Raw genomic sequence first — 21,814 nt, forward strand, 5'->3', positions numbered from 1 at the left:
CCCCAGTAGGTATATTGTGCCGGTATGTGCATTGTGCAAAACAACATCGGTTTGGCTAAGGACCCCCAAAAATGGCACCTACGAAGAGACACGCTTACGAAGCACAGTTTAAACTGCAAGCTATAAGTTACGCGGAGGAACATGGAATTCAAGATCAACGAAACCATGGTTCGCAAGTGGAGGAAGCAGGAAAACGAGCTTCGCTAAGTCAAGAAAACGAAGCTGAGTTTCCGCGGAAGCGAGGCGGAAAAAAAAAAGAAAATCAAAACGCATTAACAAGGCAAGGTGGGCCCGAGTTGGAAGACCAACTCGAGCAATGGATTAATGATCAAAGAACAGCCGGGAGAAGCGTCTCTACAGTCACCAATTGACTTGAGTGCAATAACTCGGAGCTTTCCATTATTCCGGGAGACTTGACGAAAGAACTCCAACCGCTGGACATTAGTGTAAACAGGACGTTCAAAGTGAAGTTGCGAGCGGCGTGGGAGCGATGGATGACAGATGGCGAACACAGCTTTAGTAAGACTCGGAGGCAGCGTCGGGTGAGTTAGGCCACAATTTGTGAATGGTTTGTAGATGCTTGGGCTAACGTGTCTGCTTGCACTGTTGTTCGAGCTTTCGTAAAAGCCGGCATAATTTCTGAGGAGCCGCACAACAACGAGACTGACTCCGACAATGACGAGAGGGAACCTGGCGTGTTTGATGGAGAATTTGCCCCTTCTGTTCATTTCGGATACAGAAGATGAGGACTTTGATGGATTTGTGGATGAGGATTGATAAAAAAACAACGTGAGTACATTGTTAAATACTTCAATAAAGTACAACCGAACTCAGTTTTGCTCCCGCTGCCTTTTTAAAAACATTGTTTTAGCGTGCATGCATGCTACTGTAAGTTTTAAGCTAGCGTATGTTTTACCATGCCTGCGCCCAATAATATGGTGCGCCTTATGTATGTGTTAAATACAGAAATAGGCCCCGTAGCTGAGACTGCGCCTTTTAATACGGTGCGCCTTATGGTCGTGAAAATACAGTAAATGTTGGCAAAATAGCCGCAGTTTATCATTTATAGCCACAAGGACAAGTAAGCACAGCTTTCATCACAAAGATTTACCTTGTTTTGGCACACTGACTTGTGTGAGGGGAGTACAAAAAAAATAATTTGAAAATTGAAACATTCAGTATGATTATGAGCGCCATTATCGGATGTGACAATCACATCTGAAACCTTTTTACATCTGCTTATAATTCTTGCATAACAACATCATGACATCAACATCTTCAAAGAAAATATTTTATTCCCAGCCCTACAAACGTTTTGGAAAAACTAAGTAATTAGTGATTTTTTTTAATTAAATTTTTTTTTTTTTTTGAGACCATGAGCCAAAATGCATAAAATATAATGCACCAAAGAAAATGGTTGATACTGATTGTAAGAGAGAGATGCAAGCTCACTTTCTGAGCATTGTCGAGATCAACCATACATAAAACTGCACAGGGCCGACCCCTTCACTTTTACATCTCCAACATGTGATGAAGTATCTGTTTAAAATGTGAGTTTCCCATGGACTTTTTTTTTTTTTTTTTAAACTTCTTTAACAACTTTTTTTTTCATCCCTAATGACATGACATATATATATATATATATATATATACATATATACATATATATACATATATACATATATATGAACCCCACTGAGAATGTTTGCAATGTTTAGTATAAGAATTCTTTTTTTTAAACTTTGACACAGTTGATCTAATCTAAGAATGTCAACATGGGAAACTATTAGGCTCTGCCGGGTGACATGGTACAATTCTTTCACTGTCTCGATCACTCACTATTCTGCACTCCTAGAGTGTTCCATAATTAAGGTACCGGTACTTCATCTCTCACTAACGAGTCAAGCAAGTGTCTTCAAGCGTCTCTTGCTGACAGAAACAAAGCATGGTGGTGGCTGTTTGCAGGATGGCAAGGGAGCAACAAAGACTGTCAATTGTTTGGAGAAACAAAAAGGCAATAATAATCTTAAGGGATTTACCTCTTAATGTGTAATCATAAATACAAATGCAGCATTTTTACAAACCTGCTAATAACACAATCATCTGTCTCTAAAATGTGCACTAATAACAAATAAAAAACAACAGTGATTGTTTTTATTCCGATTGTCCCTTGTACAGTTAAAAAAATAAAATAAAATCCTTTTAATAAAGACATTTCTTAAACATTGCATTTTGGTAATTGGGTGACTACTGCTTACCAACCCTGTGTGAATATCCCCTTTGTTTTGTCTGGTGCCCTGTAAATCAGCAACTAAGTCAAGAGGTTAACACCGGGCTGCTGTGAGTGCAGCTCCATTCCTGTGGCACTCTCCGGGGTTTACAAAGAACCAAGCGAAGCCAAGCAGCTTGTCACAGTTGGGTACACCCACTCTGACAACAACAAAAAATAATCTTTGTGAACCTAGGACAAAGCCAGAAATCCCAGCTGAATGTTGGCCTGTTTGCACACACGCATACAAATGCATGAAATGGCAAGGCACGCAGAAATATCCTAATTTGACTGTAATTACTTTAAGACATTTATAGTATTGGGCTGGATGTTGGCTACAGATGATACTGATTTAGTACATCCATGAGAGTTAGAGATTGTTTTGTAGTAGAAATGGAGCATAAAACAAAAATCTCTTGCATGTAATTCTATGGGTTCAGTGAGGGTGTTTGTTGGATCTTGTGTGTTTTTACATTATGCCTTTCTCTCTAACAGCATCTGTTTTTTCCTCAAGGAATATGTACACACAGTTTTATGTTTGATATGACTGAACTTGTGCCGCGCTCTTTGTCTCAAGAAGTCATTGTCGTGTGATTGCACATCAGGTTGCTCTGCACTACTATTTCATTCATCTCTTGTGTAAACCCATCATCTAGCCCGTACAGTTTGAACTTGTCTTGTAAGTGCTGTTGTTGCAATCTCGACGGTTACCTCCACGTAGCCTCTTTAACTCGATGTCATGAGATTTGTGAATGGTCAGTTGGTTTAGTGCTTTAAGGCAGTTGTTCTAAAACTCTTTAGAAATACTAAAAAAATACTTAGCTCTCCAAGTACCACCATCATGACCAATATTAAAATACAATAGTGCAGAAGGCCTATGTCCTATGCTTTATTTATAAAAGTACATTGAGTAAAACTGGACTTGAAAATTATTGCACATAAAATTTCAATTAAAAAAATTTACCTAAATGTTTTAAAACAATTCTTAATGATACAGTGCAACTAGATTGTACTAAAAAGTCAAATTCAACTGAGCTGCACTTAGGGAGGGATTATTTTGCGTACCACTAGAGGAAGCACGCGTACCAGTAATGGTACCCGTACCACACTAAGAAAGTCACTGCCTTAAAGGATTTGCGGTAAGGTTGGACTCTTGGACTTTTTTTAAAGGGGACATATGTTGCCAAACCAACTTTCTCTAGTGTTTGTGATGTAATATTGTCTCTATGGTGGCTCAGTAAACATGTGAAATATGAATTAAAATCGCCCACGCATTCCCGAGTTCCAAATGTTTTTTCTGCTGAGAGGTCATTTGAATTTCTCAACCTTATCTACGTCACTAGCGAATATTTCCATCTTCCCTTCTGCTCCAGAGACAGCGCTGTCGACATAACAAACACGTGTGCTCTCACAAGTGGGTCTTCTACACTGAGGCAACCAAGCAGAGGAAAGGAGGCGGTTTTAGCCAAATATGGACAAAGTGGATACAAAACTAGGTCAAAAAGAAGTACAGTGGGTACGGAAAGTTTTCAGACCCCCTTAAATGTTTCACTCTTTGTTAGATTGCAGCTATTTGTTAAAATAATTTTTCATTTTTTTTCCTCATTAATGTACACACAGCACCCCATATTGACAGAAAAAAAACAGAATTGTTGAAATTTTTGCTGATTTATTAAAAAAGAAAAACTGAAATATCACATAGCCATAAGTATTCAGACCCTTTGCTGTGACACTCATATTTAACTCCGGTGCTGTCCATTTCTTCTGATTATCCTTAAGATGGTTCTACACCTTCATTGGAGTCCAGCTGTGTTTGATTATACTGATTGGACTTGATTAGGAAAGCCACACCCCTGTCTATACAAGACCTTACAGCTCACAGTGCAGTTCAGAGCAAATGAGAATCACGAGGTCAAAGGAACTGCCTGAAGAGCTCAGACACAGAATTGTGGCAAGGCACAGATCTGGCCAAGGTTACAAAAAAATATCTGCTGCACTTAAGGTTCCTAAGAGCACAGTGGCCTCCATAATCCTGAAACGGAAGACGTTTGGGATGATCAGAACCCTTCCTAGAGCTGGCCGTCTGGCCAAACTGAGCAATTGGGGGAGAAGAGCCTTGGTAAAGAAGAACCCAAAGATCACTGTGGCTGAGCTCCAGAGATCCAGTCGGGAGATGGGAGAAAGTTCTAGAAAGTCAACCATCACTGCAGCCCTCCACCAGTCAGGGCTTTATGGCAGAGTAGCTAGACGGAAGCCTCTTCTCAGTGGAAGACACCTGTCCAATACAGTCCCAACAGTGAAGCATCATCCTGGGGGTGTGTTTTTCAGCTGGAGGGACAGGGACACTGGTTGCAATCAAAGAAAAGATGAATGTGGCCAAGTACAGGGATATCCTGGACGAAAACCTTCTCCAGAGTGCTCAGGACCTCAGACTAGGCCGAAGGTTCACCTTAAAAAAAGAGTGACCCTAAGCACACAGCTAAAACGGAGTGGCTTCAGAACAACTCCATGACTGTTTTTGAATGGCCCAGGCCTGACTTAAACCCAATTGAGCATATCTGGAAAGACCTGAAAATGGCTGCCCACCAACGTTCACCATCCTACCTGACAGAACTGGAGAGGATCTGCAAGTATAAATGGCAGAGGATGCCCAAATTTAGGTGTGAAAAACTTGTTGCATCCTTCCCAAAAAGGCTCATGGCTGTATTAGCTGAAAAGGGTGCTTCTACTAAATACTGAGCAAAGAGTCTGAATACTTATGGCTGTGTGATATTTCAGTTTTTCTTTTTTTAATAAATCTGCACAAATTTCAACAATTCTGTTTTTCTGACGATACGGGGTGCTGTGTGTACATTACCGTGGAAAAAATACATTTAAATGATTTTAGCAAATGGCAGCGATATAAAAAAAGAGTGAAAAATGTAAGGGGGTCTGAATACTTTCCGTACCCACTGTAGCTGCCTTTCTGGACAAACCAAGGTTTTTTTTTTTTTGTTTGTTTTTTTTTATAAATGAAATTGACACTTTTAAACTCAGTCCATGTTCGAGAGTCACTCTATGGAGGCCTTAATAACCAAAATGCAGGACCTTTAAGTCTGTGTGTTAATTAAGCTTGCATGGAAAGAAATACCAATTTAATGCCATGTCCTCCTCTCAGGTATTTCATCCTGACTCTCAAAAAGTATAGTTTTATTCCCAACTAAATGTTTTGCACTGGACCCACGTTGTGTTTTTGTTTTTCCTCCAGACTGGGACATTGAAATATGAGTGTCCATAGTCGATGCTGTCTGTTTGCCATGCCTTGGCGGTCGTATGTGACATTCACCCCTCACAACAGCTGCTAGGAGACTTCAGTTCCTATCATTCAGGTTGAGACCGTGGCAGCAAGGATATAAAGAGCACTCCTGTTGAAGAAAATACTTTGCAATATAGAGCAGCGTAACAAATCAAAATGCTTGTCAAGCCTCCTTGCTGGTTATCTTTTTATCATAGTCCATAAGTATCTGGAAGAGATTTTGCTATAATTTTCTTTGAGAATCTTCATTGTGCCTGCTGATTTAAGACAATATTCTGTCGTCGGTCAGGTTGTGTGGTAGAGAGTATAATCTTTTCTCCTGTGCCAGTGAAATCTCATTCTTTGCTACCCCAAGTGTAATTAGGTCAGATTATTTGCATCCCGGAGTGCTTTAAATCCATTCCCTAAATATAGAGATGGACTGCGAACCACGCAACCAATGACAACATTTGCACGACTTAGCATTCTAGCTGACTATGCAAACTTATCTCTACTCCCTCCCCTCTTTTGCACTCACTTCTCCCCTTTATCTCTATAGCCAGTTGGATCAGATGGTCTCTCGTAGCCAACAGTCCCTGTGAACATTTTGCATGTTTTTTTAAAAATGTTTTTATGAGCAATGTGATGATTGGCACTGCATGACTTTTCTGACAAAGATTAAGGGTATAGACTACGTTGTGTAGACTGAAAAAGAGTCCGTTTTTTGGAGTGGGGTTAAAACAATCCTGATTACAAAACACGAGTACCAGTTGCCCTGATATGCCCCTACTGTTGGTCAACTGCTAGTCACGCATGTAAAGACAGATGTTCTTTCAAGCTCTACTCCGGCCCCTCACACTTGTGATTCACGTCACATGGCACACTGTTGCAGCGCTTCCAAATGTACCTCACATGGTTACTCATAACTGTTGGTATGAACATATGATACCCCTCCATAGACGTTAAGAAACAAAAGCCTTCTGTGTCTCATGTTATTGCTTTAATCCTTCAAAATGATATTGGGGGGGGGATTCAAAAGAAATAAATTTAATATCAAGTACATCTTCAATGCAATTAATGAAACATGATTGTGTTAGTCCCAAAAAGAAAAGCACATTTGGTTGAAGCTTTGTATATTTTTGCCATTGATGCATTTCTTAGTTGTGAAACAGGCAGATGTTGTGTTGGAATGTTGAGAAATTTTAGCTTGGTGACTGTAAAATTATTTTTCTTTAAAAGGCATAGACCAGGCCTCTTTTAAGGAGATAGATTTGCATTTGTGCATGGTGGAAAATAACCAGTCTTGTCTTTGCAAAGAACATTTATCTGATAAGTAGGTAGTAACTTATGACTCCTGTTTGGAGATGTTTGTAAGCAAAGGATTGAGTTATGTGGATGTCTGGAAGACTCATGTTAGTTATTCATACCATTCAAATGTTACACCTTTTTATTTTTGGAAAAAGCTAAGAAGGAGCAAATGTGACTCTTCTCCGAACTACCTCAGGTCTACTTTTTCACTCAGAAACACCAGAACTGTTTCTTGTTAAAGCTTCCTTTGGCCTTGTTAAGTGTGATGTAAGACTATCTGGACCATGTGATAGCTTGAGGAAACTGTATTACTGATGTCTTTTCCTCTTACATGAGGGATTATTTTTTCTTTAGAAAGCTATTTAGGTAGCTTGAACTTGTAGAGAAATTAATTTCTGCTTATAAAAAAATTATAATATTAAAGAATAAAATAAAAAACGAATATTTTTTGACGACAAGAAATTCTTGTTCCGCTATTTCATGACTGGGAATAGTGAGATACTCGAATATTTTGTCCAGGATCCAATTTGAGAGCCTTACAAATATGTGGTGCACTATAGATATTCCACATAATTTCTAAACAGAAACTAATGCTCTCTCCTCATTTTCTTCTTAAAAGTAGCAGATAAAGTTATTAAATTTCCACAGTCACAATACATCAGAGATACTCTTCTGTTTGTAATTTGTTCCCGAGAGAACGTCCTCCTCCTCCATACCAATGTCATTGTTTATGTTTAATGCAGAACAGATGTAGTCGACTTGGCTGGGACATTCCCCTTTTTGCTGTCTTTGTCCAGCTGCAAGTTTTTCTGTATTTGCATTTGTGTTTGTGTGTGTTTGTGAGATTTTTTACCAATACAAGTTTCTTTACAGTTACTAGTTATCTGTTTTATTTATGACACTGTCTTCCAATAATTATTTCATCAAAATGAGGTTTTAGTTAATAGATTCTAATTGTTGAATAGAAAAATATTGTTTCAATAACTGTCTATATTACATTGTAATATCAGTTGCCTTCGCCGAGGAAGTTTTTCTTGGCATTTGTTTTTGTCTAAAGACAGGTCATATAAATCAGCTAAAAAGTGCAGTAATCAGAGGGACCCCAGAGAATTCTTTAGTATGGGAAAGGAATTCCTTGCAGACTGAATACTCGTCCACAAACCACATCTAACTGTACCATTCATACACGTGTTCATTACATAAACACAATAATCCCAGACTTTATGATTCTGAAGTACTGTTTCCAGATGATTTTGTCAATGAAAAAGGCATTACTGTGGATGTTTTCCTATGAAGAACCATTATGGATTTAAAAGTCATTGATTGTTAAAACTTTTGAAAGAAGAAATTACATGACTGGTTTTACTTCCTGTAAAGGGTGAGGCTGAACTGCTTGAACTGGTTGAACTGGCTGAACTGCTAACAGCCCAAGGCTTTATAAAGAAATTCTATTCATTCATGCTGATGAAAGTAAAAACAAAGTTGAAGGATTTAAAAAAAAAAAAAAAAAAAAAAAAAAAACCCGAAGCATTGTATTCTCACTCTTTTAGATTGAAGTTTGAAGGAGACTGTTTTCAAAGAGGGCGAAAATGTATTCTCTTCATTACAATTTATTGATATCGACAAATCTGACAGCATTAAACAATTGTTGACAAGAGAATGCAATGAGAAACTCTTCACAATTGGCTTGGCTAAAACAATTTGTGTTCACTCCTGATACTAAACAGCAATTGAACCTTAGCCTAGATCTAACGCTATCAACCAATTAATCACGGATCTGTTTTAATCTGATGACACTGAAAGAGACCCTTCTTGAAGTCAGACCCTCTGAGATTATGAAACCCTGTGCGCAGAGCATGGAGACATAAATCTAAATCCTTTTGCTGTGTCGTAAAGCTTCATCACAAGGAGTTTCTCATTCAGACTGCATACAAACCTTCTAGCATGCTCCCAAACCCCTCACATAGCTACGCGCCTCCTTCCATGGGTTGTCTTCTTGCACTCCAACCCCTTTGTCTGTGAAACAGTCAATATATCTGACTAACTTGATGAACTGTGCACGGAGAAAAGTTAATTTATTTCAGGCCGCACGGTAGCCATGGTTACCGCCATCTTATGAGTGCTCCATAGACCATCTGGTCTGAACATTACTGCGGCGCTCCTGACTACAGGATAGGCTGTTTTGCACTGATGTACACGTTTCATACATAGCAATTCTGCTGATATATACCTATGCACATTTCTGTTGGTATTTAAAGGAAAGTGATTAGGAAAAAAATTAGGAATTGCTTTATTGAGACCATTATAATGCACTGAATTCATAGGAAAAGTGATTAACAATTTTTCCATTTGGCCTCTTGCCTTCAAGTGAAGAGATGTAATGTACTCATGGGCATTTTGTGAAAAATGTTCCTTCTTTTTGCATGACCAGTTTTCAGCCAGCTTCAATATAAACAGGAAGTAGGGTTGAACAGTAAACAGAGGCATTGGAAATATTTTATAAAGGGAAAATATAAAAATGGCACATAGCATGACAGACCTATTTCTGAGTAGACCTGATTCTTAGTCTATTGGATTGCATTTTTGCAGAAGCCTTGAGGTCATACTTGCTTGTCACACCCAAAACTATTTTGTTGAATTTTCTGAAAACGGGTAAATGATGCATCCAATTAAAGTTGTGGGCACAACAAATTCATCTAATAACGAAGTCTTGTGTTGATCATGAAACGACTAAAATGAGCTACATTAATCATCAAAGCTTACAAGATGTGCCAGCATCATTTCTGTAGTAACCACCTCAGTAAGATATGCAGACAGGTTGTTGTTGCATCATCGATTTCCAGTCTTTCAGTCCAGTCTGAAATGAAACCCTCTGATTAGCACGCCATTGTATTTTTCCTTGGGCAGTCCAAAAGACACCACTTGTTGTATTGGTTCCACTTCGGAAACCTTATATTAGGCTCAAACTCGACATTGACGTTGAAGTAGTTGGTGATGTCATTTAAAGGCTTTGGTTTGGTTATGCTTCTGAATGCCATTTAGGATCAGACGTCTGTCTTTGGACAACGGGGGGCCACGGGTGGGCTGAGCTTTTTAATGACAACTTCTAGCAGTGCAGTCCTCTATATCTGACATTTTGGAAAGGGGCAAACATCCTGCGCATGCAGTTGTTTAGATAGCCATTGGCACCATTTAAAATTGCTCTTTCATGAGATTTACATGGTGCCCAACAGGTTAATGGTGATCTATTTTTGGATATCAAAATTTACCAATTAATGTTGAGAAAAGAATCATGTATAGAAAGGCTGATTCCCGTCATTTTTAAATGTTCTGTTAGGTTGCAAGAGTGTTACTTCCTCCAAAGCCTCATGTCTACATATTTTTGTAGTAAGTCATTTTCTGAGCATTTCCATGTCGGTCTTCCTTCCACAGGTAGTGGAACTGTACTTTTAACTTTCAACCCAAACTCCAGATAGTAGAACTCATAAAATCATTAAAAAAAAAAAAAAAATGGTGTTCGCGAATCGTCGGATGTCGGAATATAGGCGCGTAAAGATAGTGTTTAAATTTAGGATGCTTACGTAACCTCGTGCTTGCCACGTTACTGAACACTACGATAGTGTTTGTAAACACAGCGGCCATGTGCGTGCGCCCATGTGGAGGAAGTTTTTCTGTCACTGCCCTCAATGTCTCAACCCTCGGGGTAAATCCAGGAATCGATACTTACTTAAGGGGTCTGTATCACTCACCCTGGACTGGTCACCTAAACAGAACCTCATAGCACACTCCTTAGTCTTGATTGGACTTCACTCTCCTTAGTCATGTGCCGTTATAATTATGAAGACGTTGTGGCTTTACCTCATTAAAGATTATAGTCACAGATTCAATTGCAGTTCAGTTATTTCTTATTGTTACTTATTTACCAAGCTCCTGTTTGCTACATAGTTTATATGATACTTAAAAATACATTTTGTCATGTTCAACTGTCCTGAAATGTGCAAATGTAATGAAACTGCACCACAATTCCTTAGCTGATTACTTTCTGGTGTTGCTTTGCTTCCCCATATCACAAAACAACCCTCCAACAGCATGCAAGGAAAATCAATACAACATTCTCTATATTGCCATTTTGTCCCAGGAAAGTAGTGAGGCTAGGACCAGCAAGCAAACAGTGCAGTCTGAAACATATAGCCTGCCACTGGGCTTGTTTCCTTGTGTTATTTGTGCAACTACCTCTGGGTGGAAATATGATGCGTGGGCTGGACAGAGCTGGGTCAGAGGTGAGACCTTGGGTATTGTAAGTGGCCAGCATTGTTGTGGCGCGCTATGGCAACTGGACATTCTTGCCTCAAGGTGATATTGTCTTTTGCCCTGGGAGTGACAAAAAGGGGACTTACAGCTTTGGCGAAGGAGCAATCCAACCGCACGGCTTTATCTGTAGGTGTGGATAGATGAGAGTAGCAATGCGAATGTGATTGATCTACTTGGCCCATCCCCCGTTCAGCCCCCATGGGCCAAGGAAGGCTTCCGAGTCCCAGTACCTCTCCGGGTGTTGATGTACCAGCAGCAATGCAGATACTCAAGAACATGCAATAATAATACCGTCTCATCGTCAATCTGTACCTTGAACACAAAGGCTTAATGGACAACCACGCAATCACCTTTCTTTCTTATTGTACTATTGTCATTCTCTGAGCAGTTAACCTTATGTAAATATCGTTAAAAAAAATATATAAATAAACATGTCTAGAACCTCTTCTTTACTACTTGTACAGCAAAAATGTTTTCAAGCATTTTCTGGTCTGGTCTTTTAATGCAATATTATAAATGGCCATTGGAATCATACTACAAGCATATACCATGTCAATGCATGTTTTTCTTTTTCTTTTTTTTTTTTTATTAGTCTCGTGTTGTCACAATGAAAAAAAGGGCACACAAGCAGAAGTACTTGTGTTGACACTATCTTGTCAAAATACCATGAATACTGTATCAAAACAACCGCTGCATCTGACAGCTAGTTGATAATTATTTATTTTCTTATTTAACTACCAAAGCATATATAAGAAAACAAGATTTTTAGTGTGGAAGACCACTGAATGTTTTGATTCTCCAATTTATGTGAAATGGTTACTGTTTGTAGACTTTACTCAAATCCTTCATTATATGTGAGGATTGCACGTAAGATTGTAGAAAGCCAATCTGACTTCCTACATTGTTTACAGCATTAACATGACCTAAGCAATGCCGGTTTGTTAAATTATCAGGTTAAGCGTCCAGTCAAAATTATCTACCTTGAAGCAAGTTTGCCTTAGCCTTTTTCCTGAGGCACATTGTGGCAACATTTCTACTGTAGTTAGTAGAATACACGAGTCTAATACACAAACCTGAGGGAGATCTGTTAGATTCTAATGGGCCATTCAGATGTTAATCATTAAGTAGCACTTAGTCAATGCAGAAAAAATAACAACTAATTAGCTATTTGCTGTTAAGGCCTAACACATCTGATTTGACATGTTACTGTGACTTTTCAGTACTAATTGTGCTTGTAATGCAAACCATTGTCACACTGTTATCACTTTGATTTATGCTATCAACCTATTTTAGGTCCATATGCTTTTGGAATACAATTTAAAAATATATATATCTTTGTTCGTTGTTGTTTTCCTTCAAAACTTAATTTTTTTTTATTTTTTTTTCTCTCTCGTTACGACTGGTTCTGCTCACTGTTATTTTTAATTCAGGGAAAAAATAAAATCATGAAGCAGATCCCTTTTGCCCTAAAGTCAATGGTGTATTAGGACTGAGTTTCTTCAAGTCAAAGCCTTCTGACCAGCCTCCACTACACCCTTGCCACCAAAATTCTCCTTTCGCTTGTCTGCTTGTCATTCACCAGCAAAAGCAATGAAAGCTGATTCATAGAAATACACAAAGTAGTCCAGCTCCCCTGCCATACAGAAACAGCCTGCAAGATATGTCCGGCTTGGACTTTTACGGAGTCTGCACACAAAACATTGCTTAAAAAAATGCACAGATGTGCAGAAGAAAGCTACAGACGGTAGTATTATATTAAAGTTAACTTCAGGCAAGAATGGCAGTTGGTTGGAAATTAATTTAAAATTGTTCCCGTAGCCCAAATGTAAACCTTCTAAGGTATAGTCACTCGGAATCACTCACGTAAAAATTAACTGGAATGCTGAGTAGAGGTAACAGAAAGCACTTCATCCTTGTGGAAAAACTAAGAGTAATCAGCATGAGAATAAAAATGCCCTGATATGTATTCAAAATCAGAAAACACAGAGTTCAAAAGAAAATGAGAAATATGCCTCTTGGTTTAAGCTGGCAGAACAAGAAAGAAAAATGTGTCAGCCATGTTGGAGTAGCTTTATCTGAAATCCCCACCTTATTATACTAGCTCTTGCTTTTGCGGTGGGAGACATTAGCTGTACCTACGGCCTGGCTCTCAAAAGTGCCCAAATTCTCCCCAATGTTGAGGGGGGACAAAAACGTAAGCAGATTATTAACCCTCTCAGCGAATCCTCACCTTCTTTCACGTCCCTCCACTTTGTAGAAATTCCACCGAACCGTCTGGATCTCCTCTGTAACAAATCCTAAAGGGCAGCCATCTTGCCTCCTTCTGTTCTTCTATGAAACAGACTATCCTCCACATCAATATTCATGCAAACCAGTCTGACGTCTGCTCTCATCATCAGGAGAAGCTGGGGTGTCGCTGTTTGCCGGCCGGAGAATCCAAATCGAAGGTGACTCTCTCGAGGCACACGGAGTTGACAAAAAAATGCGCGTGCGGGTCAGGGGGAAGATCCTTCCTTTGCCGGCAAACTCAAATCGTCACAAAATCACTTTCCTGCTGAGTCTTTCCCACACAAAGGGATAGGTTTTCTTTCCCCCCTTGTGCGCCCTCCTCTCTTTTTCTTCCCTCAGCCGCACACAATAGTGAACACTATGATGGCTGCCCTCAAGCAATGGAGTGGATCCAGAACAGGACTCCACCCCCCCACATTTTGTTAAATATTGCACTGGTCTCAACTGTCTAACTGTGGCAGGGTAAGAAGATGTCTCCACCCCTCTTCTCTCTAAGGGAGGAAGCCAAGTGGCTTGTTTCTTTCCCTCCTTTTTTGCTCTCGATGTAGTGACTTCCTTCCATTTTCTGTCTATCAGCTGCCGGTTACGCAAGTTTCCCTTTAACAGTGCAACAGCGCCAATGTTTTGAGAGCATTGCAGTAACAATCAGATACCGGGCCAGTTTGGAGTGCAACCAGTATAGCACTGGACTAATTTCCACCGGCTGTGTCTTATTTTGGTACGGCTGTCTGGCTGGCTCATTTTTAGAGTGAGACGTAAGACAAGTCTCCGGTCTCCATGCAGGCTGCATTTTTTTGCTCTGTGTGCCTGCCAAGACCCTCCTCCTGTTGACACTGGCCACGTGGACTTGTAAGAGATAGACGGCAGAGAGGGAAAGCCCTTATGGATGTTTCCAGAGACCCTTAAAATCAATGTGGGGTTGCAAAAAAAGTGCTATTAATGAATGGCGCTAACGCCTAACACGACCAAATGCAAATTCTGAAATAGAGTTGCAGCTTGTATCTGGAACACACAATTTTGAAGTGTCACAACAAGCACCTGCATCTGTTGTACATTGCACAGCTTCTAAAACAGTCTAACATACTAGTTTTATTATGATTAGTTGTTAATCCTCCCCTGCTAACATGTGGGTTTGAAAATAATCTGCCTTTAGTTGCAGCTCAAGCTTAAACGCAGACCCCTCCTTTTTTCAACCAGCCACTGCCTTGGTTGCAGTGACATTTGTTGACTCAATAGTTTCAGGCTGAGAGCAGAAAAGGAGATTTGTTTTTACACAGAATGGGGGAGGGGAAGTGGCCTGAAGAGGAAGGAGGAGTCGCTCTAGCTGTAACACACATTCTGCCTGGACAAAATAGGCTTTTATTTTATTTTCTCAATGTCAAAACAGTCAATTGTATCTTTGGCAGTTGGTCTTCGATGCATCTTTACTGCTGTAGTTGTGTGAATGTAGTCATGTTCATTTATGCTATACTTAGATGTCAGTGGTAGTCAACTGTTGCCTTTTGAAAACAAACCTAGAACATAAGAAGCATGAGCCAGTTTGGCAGAGCCACGCGTGTTAATTGTAATTCATACTGTACATCACGTAGCACTTTCACTTTTGGACAAAGACTCTTAACAGCAAGTAGGAGACAAACCAAACAGACTTAATAAAAGTATAAAAACTAATGGAGGTGGGGGTGGCCAGTAGGAATAGGTGTAGACGGATTTGCTGAGAACGAAAGAAAGTGAGTCTGGAAAGGTGTGATTTGTTGGTGAGGGTAGAAACAGTTGTGTGAGCTATGAATGGTGCTTAATGACTGAAGCATGTCTTATTGGTGTCACGTGTTTAGGATTGAGCTTCTGTGTTTGAAAAATGAATTCTGGGTCTCATATTCGAGGCATGTATGTGGAAAACAGTGGGAGGTGCCCTCCACTCAAGTGATGTGACATGCAGCAAGCCTAGCTGATAGCCAGAAAACAGATGACAGCGAAATTCTAATTGCCAAATGAGCTGTGAATGCCTTCAGAAGTGAATGAAAGAGATCCCTGTTTTCTCCTCTCATTAACTGTCACAAAGTGCATCCCCGAGCAAGGCGGTCAATTGACCACCACACCGATTAGTTGTCCCAAGGGTTCACACTGCAGGCCTTTCACGGGTTATTTGTATTGCTTTGTTTCCTATCCCCAGTCCTGTAAACGAGAAAGGCCATATGTAAAACCATCGAAAATAACCCATTCAAAACTCAGTTTTGTGAACCCAAAGTACATACCACAGGCTACATATAATTCATTCTCGCCACATGCGGCCATAGTACTCCCAAAAGAGCAGGCCTACTACACTTATCAGCTATATCAGTAATTATCTTTGTCTTGCATGTGATTTTTACAAATTATGAGTTTCTCGTGGAGTGGAGAGGAGTGCCCGCCCCCTCCCCAGAGCTACTGTAACTCGTAAATCCGAGATTATCTCGTCGTTCCTCACACCCTGTCACATTTCAAAGGAATGGAGGCGTGTGCCATCACCTCATCTGTAAACACAGAGCGGTGGCCTCATGCTGACCCTAGGTCATCAAAATAGAGGCACACTTGTCACTTGCCTGACTTCACACTTGAGGATTATCTAAAAGGAATTGAATCTGATATGAACTGCGTCAAAAACAGGATCCCATTGGGTATTCAGGTCTTTAGATCTATTTGTCAGTAGTAAATTGTGGTGATGTCTTGGACTCAGTTACGGGAAAGACAAGGCTGTGATCATGGTTTTAGGGAACCAATTGCTGGTAATTTGTGGTTGGAAATGCGAAATGAAGAGTGAGCTCCTTCGACTACCAAGCCTTAGTTTGCATGTGTTGTATTCCCCCACCCACGTATTTAAAAAAAAAAAAAATTTTGTTTTTCAGACGTCATATCTGTACTCGTCTTAGACTTGAGTTTTGTTACTGTTTAGGTTTCTGTGATTCCGTATTCGTTTTCTTTACAAGTCCAAGCAATAGCACATGACACTCTGGCCATTTAAAGCCAAATTTTCCTTGCATTTTTTTTTTAAACTGAAACTATAAAGAAATACATCGGAATGCACTGGAACTATTACAGGAGACCCTCTCTAAATGTTTGAATGCACATCCCCAACTGTTCAATGTTTCAGTACTTTTTGCACAACTTATCTCAAACAAGGAGCTGAACGGCAAAATGTACACCAAGTGTTTGATCCATCAATCAACCGATACATTTTCAAGGATGTCCACCTCTTTGCATTTCTGTGACTCTTCCAGTCTCTCTGTATCTCCGTTCCAACCTGCTAATGACACTCTGTGACACTTTAAGCTCAGTCACAACTTCCCTCTATGAACGTTCCTCTTTGAAGCCTCCCATTGGCTAAGTACTGTTGATAGATTGTTAGGTGTCATCTTGGTCTTGTGATGTCAAAATGTGAACTGCGTGATGAAGAAGTGTTTAAATACCAATTCTAATTGAACCTGGAATTGAATTGGTCGATTCATGGGTCAAGCACCTGTTGAGAATTTTGCAGAGGAAACCGAGGACCTCCTGCACTTTATGAATACATTGCACAACAGAGCCCAAGATTGGGGTGCAAATAGTGTGGTATTGCATAGCAATACAATGTGAATTTGTTATATCTTGGATTTGCATGCCAGGTCACACATTACGGGGCTAAGAATGTGTGTACAGTAATCCCCTGCTATAACGTGGTTCTCCTATTGCAGTCCTGCTGTTTTGCAGAGATTTCTGTTTCTAATTTTCTGTCGTGCAATGTCTCATTAGATCACACTCCCCCATGCTCATACTAGACCAGCAGAGTTAGGCCAAGATGATTGCATTTTTTTTTTTCGTGTTCAAATACCTTTATAATGGGTTTTAAAAAGTGCCCTTTAATAAGTTTCACAGTGTTTAAAGTGTGTGGGAAAGGGTATTTTAAGGCTTAAACTACATATTTCTTTTTCTTTTTTTTCCCTCAAATATCACATATTTTCCCCTATTGAAACGCCATTCCCGCAATGAATAAAGATCACTGTTTGGTGTCAAAATACCTTTAATCGCGGGCGATATCATATTTATGGTTTCCCTCAGACGGCTGTTATGACTGAAAATCCTATACAGTAAATATCTAATCATATTGTTGCAAATATTTATTCATATTAATTATCCATGATTGCCTTTGCATTTCATTGTTATTGAATGTTTTTAACAACAGAGTTTGAAATCCGGAGTCCTGGAAAATAATGACACCCAAATAAAATACTATTCAATTAATAAAAAGTATTGTTGGGGGGGAAATCCTTGTAATATCTGTAAACAGTGAAGAATAATTGAGATTTTCATACGTATTTTTGCCAACACAAGACGAACAGGTTCATTTAGCAAGAAACATGAAGTAGAAACGTAAAGGTGATTTGGCGGGCAGTATCTGGTACCAGGGCCTTGAGTTTGGCACGTTCCCTGGAACATAGCTTGTTAATGTGGACGAACCCTCTAAAGCATTTTTAAATGTTTTATTTATTTATTTATTTTTTATGCGCCATCACATGACTTTCTTTTCCACTTTCTTGAAAATGTTGGGTTTTTTTTGGGCATGGTAAATCATTTGGACCTAAGTTGGAGGTGATAAAAGCAGTGATTTACAATCTTCCTGACATTAGAGTAGGGTGACATCTCTGACACGTGACAATGAGTACTCTGCTCATCGTGAAGCTGAGAAAAGCAGCACTTCTCATAATCACTACTGGGTTTAGCATGCATTTCACCTGGGGCAATCTAAACACACACTCTCCCTTTATTTAGGGTAACAACAACATGTCCTCTGCCTGGGATAATACACACCCATCTGACCACTAGGTCCCCCCCCTAACAAGATGTTACCCACACCTGCCCCTCCTCCTGCAGTTACTAAAAGACAAGCGAGAGTCGTTAGTGTCTACCTCACATAGCCTAATTGTTTAAGCCACTGCAGGGGATCTGAGCAGATTACTCATGATAGCAAATGCAAGTGAGAGTAGTGTGTCGATTTCTCATTGCATCATGTTGAAATGCTAAAATGAAAACATTTTGGAAGCCACATTTGGCATTTTCCAAACATTTCCACTTGCCTCGACCTTTGTCGTACTTTGGCCCGGTTGCGTGTCTCATCTAACCATTGACAGACTTGCTCCTCGTGCACAGCAGGGTTAGACAAGGCCAATCACGACCTGCCGCTGTTTCCGTGGAAACCAACTGCTTTTAAGAGGTTTAAGAGTTGGTTCCCGCATTCAGGCCGCAGGTGCTACCACCCCTTACACCGCCCCCTATCTGAAGACTCCTCAGGGACAGACCTCGATTAAGATCAGGAAACCCTTTTGGTTAGAAGCTTCTCACCCAGTTTTCCAACCTTTTATTCCAGAGGGAACTCATTCCCTGGTTGTTATTCGCTGCTTGTTTTGTTTTTTTTTTGTTTTTTTTTTGTTTTTTTGCTACTATTGACAGGCTGCACAAAAAGGCAATATCGGTTACTGTAGTACTTGCTGTTTATTTATTGGATGGGCAAGAAGTGATTGTCATACAAATATTTACCGTAATTATGCCTTCAGTACGGTGTTAGTGTCGGTTAGTGATGGACTATGGTGTGTTCCGAATTACGTACAAATTCTGGTGATGTCACCCTCGTTGGAACAGAACTACATCGTAAAAAAAAAAAAAGGAATTGTTTGTATCATTTATTTTTTCGGTTTTCAACCGCAATTGAAAGACACAAAACAAAAACCTAAATCTAACACAAACAAATTAACATTAAGATCCAAGATTACAATTGGAGTAATTGGCCAAGGTTTAGAATTTTTAGGGATTTTTATTATAATATTAAATTGGTCAGGTTTACATGATCTGGACGTTTTGGTAAAATATGTCATAACATTGTATATTGTTTAGAGGTGGGGAAAAAACATGTCACTCTTAAAGGCCCTGTAAAGTGAAAATAAAAAAATTCTTATAAATTTGAAACACCGCAGAGAAGAGTGTTGTTAACAAGCCTTCGAAACTTGAATAAAAAAAATCGTATATCAGCTGATGTTCCAAAATCATGAAAAATAGAGCTGAAAACACACTCGACCTTCAGCTGTCAATCAAATGTGTAAATAAAACTTTCCAGGAAGTGTCTCCGTTGTGTGGACCCATGTGCGAGGCTGTGGAGGATTGGACAAACCCCAATGCCCGTCCGTGGCTAACGTTCACCAACTGGTTCTGACTGTAGCAAAATAGATTTTCTGTGTCAGTGGTAATAAATAAAGTCAATTGCAACAATGGTTCCTTGATATAACATGCCTGACACTTCATTTGATGGCTCATGGTCATTGGACTGATTGTGGCAGTTAACAGGCTAACGTAGCTTTACTAATCGTTGTTACCAAACTTAGGGGGTCACATAAACATGAGCAATTAAGCATTCAACTCACACTTGGTCCTTTGGCCCATTTTTGTATTTATTATTTTTGATCTGGGCCTACAATTTTATGAAGAATAATATATAGATATTTTTGTTTTGGTTAAAAAAACAACACCGCAATCAGTCACTTTGTCTTGATTATTATTATTAATTTTTTAATTGCCAATTAAAATTGGGAAAAATAAATGATTCACAGATTCAAGGGTCCCCTGTACACCCCTTGTTTAGTTCAAATGGATCGTTTATATGAGCTAAGCATCATGATGATAGAAAGAGGTTTATTGATGTATTTTGAGGGCCTCCTACACTTAAGTTTGCTGTTGGAGGTTCTGGTGTGACTTGGGAGCAGATGATGACCCCTGCTGGTGACTCAGGAGTCCTTCTATGATTCCCTGCTTCTGAGTCCGAGATTTCCTCTTTCTTTGTGAATCTATGCTGGACTCCATAGATGGACATCCAGCACAGGTTTTTGGCAGTAACGTGAAAATAAGGGCATGCTTGCATGGACACAATTTTTATTGTTTGATATTTGTATTTCCCCCCCATTCTGGTGACAAATTTGATTAAAATGGCAGCAAAACAAACTGTTCTGTTTTCATTCCCTTTCAATTGAAGCACTCCCTTTTGTTAACAGCCTCTATGAGGCCAGGGTCTGTTCCATACTAAGCTAATGCCCTAACCCTAACAAAACACATGCTTAGTAACCTTGTTGGAATAGGTTTCCTGTCTTTACAATATAATAATGAATAAGTCAGTCTTCTAATGTGTTATTACCACTCGTACACCGAGTTCCCCATAGAAGTTAAACCCAGCCACAGATGCGAGAAGTGGATTCCATGCAACACAGAAGTAATTTTGTTTTGACATTATGATGCAGACGCTGTTCATTTTTTAAAAGCCTAACAGTAATTTTTCTTCACTTTTGAAGGAATAGCACACAGGTGTCAAACTCAAGGCCCGGGGGCCAGATGGGGCCCGCCACATAATTTCATGTGGTCCGCAAAAGCAAATCATGCTCGTCAACTTCCATGAATTTGCTAAAATCTGTACCCAAATTCCAAATCGTCATAATAATAAACAGCAATGTTGAGATATTGTCCTTGTCTTCTGATTTCAAAACTATTTATCCCTCAATTAGTTGTGTAGTTGTAATAATATGAATTGGTGATTAAACATTTCACTGTTCTAATGGCCCTCTGAGGGAAATCATAACTACAATGCGGCCCGAGACAAAAATTAGTTTGACACCCATGGAATAACACATTTGATGCAGTTTTCTTCAGTGTTTCCAATGCATTTGCGTTTAGGGAATTAAACACTATTAAGATTTTGAGATTTAATCACTATACACTATATAGACTATAAGCCCCTGCATGTGTAAACAGAAATCTGTACTTTCTACTCCTTGGTTTGTCAAACTAATCTTGGTACAGTTTTTTATTTATTTATTTATTTATTTAAACCTCCGTAATACCCTTTATGGCTCTATTTTAGAGAATTGTTTGATGTTGTCTGTTTCAAGAATGATTTGTGACGAATGAGTTGTCTTGCAAAATTTCTATCTTCCCTCCACCGTGGAGGAAATAATAGTTGGCGCTCTATGTTTTTAAAAAAAAAAAAAAAAAAACATTTTTGTTGTTTTTTTTTTTTTGTTGCCAGAATGTTCGGAAAAGTTAACGCTAAAAAGAGCGAAAATATCTCTGTCAGCAACCCAAGTCGTTGCTCTTGATCGCTTGCACTGCAGACGTGCGCATGAAAATAAAAGCAGCACAACCTTTTCATTTTATTTTGACTTATAAAGGCTGCGAGGGCCGGTCAGAGACTCTGGACGGGCAGAATGTGGCCCACGCGCCATACTTTGCCTTGGCGTACTGTGAGTCTTAATGTTCATCCATGAGGTCGGTGGTTTCAGGGGGAAAAAATGAGCACCAATAAAGACCTTCTGGTG

General features: G+C 39.5%; 1 protein-coding gene across 1 annotated transcript in view; it reads right to left on the reverse strand.

The window, feature by feature from the left end:
• The window catches only part of tet2 (tet methylcytosine dioxygenase 2), a 27,171-nt gene extending 13,306 nt beyond the window's left edge, over positions 1-13,865 (reverse strand). Inside the window, exon 1 of the mRNA XM_061678474.1 lies at positions 13,393-13,865. The gene's annotated coding sequence lies outside the window, so the exon portion shown is untranslated. The remainder of the gene's footprint in view (positions 1-13,392) is intronic.
• Between the last annotated feature and the right edge of the window lie 7,949 nt (positions 13,866-21,814).

Source organism: Phycodurus eques, chromosome 6, assembly GCF_024500275.1.
Source record: "Phycodurus eques isolate BA_2022a chromosome 6, UOR_Pequ_1.1, whole genome shotgun sequence".
In the NCBI taxonomy this organism is placed as follows: domain Eukaryota; kingdom Metazoa; phylum Chordata; class Actinopteri; order Syngnathiformes; family Syngnathidae; genus Phycodurus; species Phycodurus eques.